General features: G+C 44.7%; 1 pseudogene; it reads left to right on the forward strand.

Annotated features, from left to right (window-relative positions):
• The first annotated feature begins 2324 nt into the window (after positions 1 to 2324).
• LOC138421312 (stress-induced-phosphoprotein 1 pseudogene) lies at positions 2325 to 4450 on the forward strand (annotated as a pseudogene).
• The last annotated feature ends 209 nt before the right edge of the window (positions 4451 to 4659 follow it).

The following is a 4659-nucleotide window of genomic DNA, read 5'->3' on the forward strand; positions in this document are numbered from 1 at the left end:
GGCAAGAATACTGGAGAGGGTTGCCATTTCCTTATCCAGAAGATCTTCCCAACCCAGGGATTGAACCCGCATCTATTGCTTGGCAGGTGGATTCATTACCACTGGGCCACCAGGGAAGCCCAATGGAGTACTATTTACCCATGAAATGTGAACTACTGAAGCACACAGCCCTGTAGATGAAACTCCAAAACATTATATTAACAAAAGAAGCTGTTGACATTAAAAATAAAAGAGTCAGAAACAAATTAATAAGCAGAACAAAATAGAGACAGACTTACAAATACAGAGAACAACTTTTGGTTCCTGAGGAGGAGGGGACTTAGGGCTTTGGATGAAAGAGGTGAAGAGGATTAAGGGGGATAGCCTTCTAGGTATAAAAGAAATGTCAGTGGGAATTAATGCACAGCATAGGGAGTAGAGTCAATAATATTGTGATAACTTTGTATATTGACAGATGATTTCTAGACTTATTGTGAGGATCAATTTCTAAAGTATAAAAATGTCAGATAGCTCTATTGTATAGCTGAACCAATATAATGCTGCATATAAACTATACTTCAATAAAACCAAAGAAAATGCATATAAAGGCCAGTCAGTTTACTTCACCGGCAAAATATGGGTTTATTTAGATATAGCAGAGAAACTGCAATTCATGACAAGCAAGCTATATATAGCAAAAACCACAGGCAAGACCAACAGACAAAAGTCATTTTGGAGAAACAGAAGAAAATTAGGAAGGATTGTTTTGAATGAAAGTAAATTGGAGAAAAGTGGAAGTTCAGGGCAATGACGGTTTCTCACTGGTTGAGTTGCTGGGGGTAGTGGATTTCTTGTAGGAGATGCAATGTACATCTTTCACTGTTGAGCCTACGTTGTTGTTCAGTCACTTCAGTCATGTCCGGCTCTTTGCAACCCCATGGACTGTTGCACGCCAGGCTTCCCTGTCTTTTACCATCTCCTGGAGTTTGCTCAAACTCATGTCCACTGAGTCAGTGTTGCCATCCATTCTGTCATCCCCTTCTCCTCCTGCCTTCAATCTTTCCCCAAATCAGGGTCTTTTCCAATGAGTCAGCTATTTGCATCAGGTGGCCAAAGTGTTGGAGCTTCAGATTCAGCATCAGTCCTTCCAATGAATATTCATTGGTTGATTTTCAATCAATCATTGGTTAATTCAAAGGTTGATTTCCTTTAGGATTGACTGGTTTGATCTCCTTGTAGTCTAAGGGACTCTCAAGAGCCTTCTCCAGTACCACAATTTGAAGGCATCAGTTCCTTGGCACTCAGTCTTTTTATTGTATGGATCTCACATCCGTGAATGATGTTTTTCCAGTAGTCGTATCAATGCCCGTAGTTGATGGATATTTCCTATTGATGTCTCTTCTGTTGGGGTCTACAATAGAAGATTCTTCCTGTAAATTGATTTCCAGTAGTACTGTATGAGAGTTCCTCCTTCTGGCATCTTGACTCCATTTCAGTGAGTTCTCCCTTTGATAACTGTCACAAAGCCAAGCACAGAATACATCTTGCCTGATTCTATTATATGAAACTGCAAAATATGGAAAGCTAATGCAGAGATGCGTTAAATAACCACTGCTTGACTAAGGCCAGGGGTAGGGGAAAAGTTCAACTGCAAGTAAACTGAGGTAACTTTTCTTCAGTGTTGGAAACAGTCTTTTCCTTGATTTTGGTGGTTGTTAAAATGATGCACACTGTATAAAAACTCTTTATTTCAGATGCATCTTTTAATGTATAAACACTATCTTAATAAAAAAGATAGAAAAAAATACAAACTCAAAAAGACCAATGAGGAATAAGGATGTCAGTTTATATTTAATCAAGTTTAAACATTAAAATATTACAATGTGCTATAATTAGTTGTGCCTGTGGGAGGAGATGAGCTCAAGGTCTTCCTACTCTGCTGTCTTGCCCACTTCTCCAGTGCTGTTCACTGAAGGCCTTTCTGGTTTTGTAGTTAAAATAAACTTATTGTAGATAGTGTATGAGATGAGCCTCATTTTGTGCTTTTCCAATCTCATCTGTCTGTTTTTTGCCTTTTATTTGGATTATTTAGACTAGAGTTTCTCAAGTAGCATTGGCATTTTTGTCAGACAACTCTTGTATGTGTGGATCCAGTGTGTGCGCTGCATTCCTGGCCTCCTCTCGCTATTTATTAGCACCACTCCTTTCTTCACTTCTGGTCCCCACAATTGTAACATACAAAAATATTTCTGGACAACAAATGTTGTCAAATTTGTTCTGGGTGTCAAAATGGACATCTCTTCCTTCATCAATAATACTGAGTTTAAACAACACACATGAGTAGGTTCCAGAAGGCGGCGCGTGCGGTTGGGAACGCGGAGCCGACGGAGTCTATTCAACGGGGTTCCGGACCGGGCTATGGAGCAGGTAAATGAGCTCAAAGAGAAGGGCAACAAGGCCCTGAGTGCTGGCAACATTGACGATGCGCTCCAGTGCTACTCCGAAGCCATCAAGTTAGACCCCCAGAACCACGTGCTCTACAGCAATCGCTCCGCGGCCTATGCCAAGAAAGGAGACTACCAGAAGGCTTACGAGGACGGCTGCAAAACCGTTGACCTGAAGCCTGACTGGGGCAGGGGCTATTCACGAAAAGCAGCGGCTCTTGAATTCTTAAACCGATTTGAAGAAGCCAAGCAAACCTATGAGGAGGGTTTAAAACATGAAGCAAACAATCCTCAGCTCAAAGAAGGTTTCCAGAATATGGAGGCCCGGTTGGCAGAAAGGAAATTCATGAACCCTTTCAACATGCCTAATCTGTACCAGAAGTTGGAGAGTGATCCCAGGACCAAGACTCTGCTCGCAGATCCTACCTACCGGGAACTGATCGAGCAGCTGTGGAACAAGCCGTCCGACCTGGGCACGAAACTGCAAGATCCCCGGATCATGACTACTCTTAGCGTCCTGCTCGGAGTTGATCTGGGCAGTATGGATGAAGAGGAGGAGGTTGCAACACCTCCGCCACCACCTCCTCCCAAAAAGGAGACAAAACCAGAGCCAATGGAAGAAGATCTTCCGGAGAATAAGAAGCAGGCGCTGAAAGAAAAAGAGCTGGGGAATGAAGCCTATAAGAAGAAGGACTTTGACACAGCCTTGAAGCACTACGACAGAGCCAAGGACCTGGATCCCACCAACATGACGTACATAACCAACCAAGCAGCCGTGTACTTCGAAAAGGGTGACTACGGTCAGTGCCGGGAGCTCTGTGAGAAGGCCATTGAAGTGGGGCGAGAAAACCGAGAAGACTACCGGCAGATTGCCAAAGCTTACGCACGAATTGGCAACTCTTATTTCAAAGAAGAAAAGTACAAGGATGCCATCCATTTCTACAACAAGTCTCTGGCAGAGCACCGAACCCCAGATGTGCTCAAGAGATGCCAACAGGCAGAGAAAATCTTGAAGGAGCAAGAGCGGCTGGCCTACATAAACCCTGACCTGGCCTTGGAGGAGAAGAATAAAGGCAATGAGTGTTTCCAGAAAGGGGACTACCCCCAGGCCATGAAGCACTACACAGAGCCATTAAACGGAACCCCAAAGATGCCAAGCTGTACAGCAACCGAGCTGCCTGCTACACCAAGCTCCTGGAGTTCCAGCTGGCGCTCAAGGACTGCGAGGAGTGCATCCAGCTGGAGCCGACCTTCATCAAGGGTTATACCCGGAAGGCAGCCGCCCTGGAGGCGATGAAGGACTACACAAAAGCCATGGATGTCTACCAGAAAGCGCTCGACCTGGACTCCAGCTGCAAGGAGGCCGCAGATGGTTACCAGCGCTGCATGATGGCCCAGTACAACCGACACGACAGCCCTGAGGATGTGAAGCGGCGGGCCATGGCCGACCCGGAGGTGCAGCAAATAATGAGTGACCCGGCCATGCGGCTCATCCTGGAGCAGATGCAGAAGGACCCGCAGGCACTCAGCGAACACTTAAAGAATCCTGTGATAGCACAGAAGATCCAGAAGCTGATGGATGTGGGTCTGATAGCCATCCGGTGATGACTTGCCCATCATCCCCTTCCCTTCGCCCTCATGTGGAAAGAGGAGCTGGGACCGCGGCACGCAGCATGGAGCAGAGGGAAGAGAAGGGGAGACAAGCGAACAGCATATCTATATATTTATACAGACCTACATGGAAGATTCAGAGACTTATACTCGCGTATTCGTGCAGCTGCTGCCTCTGGGCCCTCCCAGCACACGCATGGTCCTTCCCCTGCTCCCCAGTCGCTGTCTCAGCTGCTCTCCCATAGTTGGTTATTTTTTATTTGGGGCAGTGGGCTTGTATGGGGAGGGGAGGGTGTTCTTCCCAACCTCAAGTCCCAACTGTCTTCATTCACATTGTTAACTCCACGTCCTCTTCTCCAATAAAACAAGCCAGTCAGGCGTGGTTATACAAAAAATAAAAAAATAAAAAAAATAAACAACACACATTTACGCTATGGATATGATCAGTCTATCTACACCTATACTTGGTTTCTTTTATTATACATGGAAGAGTATTTGGATCAGAGACCACATGCCTTTAAAACCTTGATCAATGTTCAAATAATAGTACGTTACATCACATGCAAAATAAAAAATCATAAACATCTATTTCTATTTTACCTCTCCATGTATTTCTTCTATTTTA

Source organism: Ovis canadensis, chromosome 15 (assembly GCF_042477335.2).
Source record: "Ovis canadensis isolate MfBH-ARS-UI-01 breed Bighorn chromosome 15, ARS-UI_OviCan_v2, whole genome shotgun sequence".
NCBI lineage: Eukaryota > Metazoa > Chordata > Mammalia > Artiodactyla > Bovidae > Ovis > Ovis canadensis.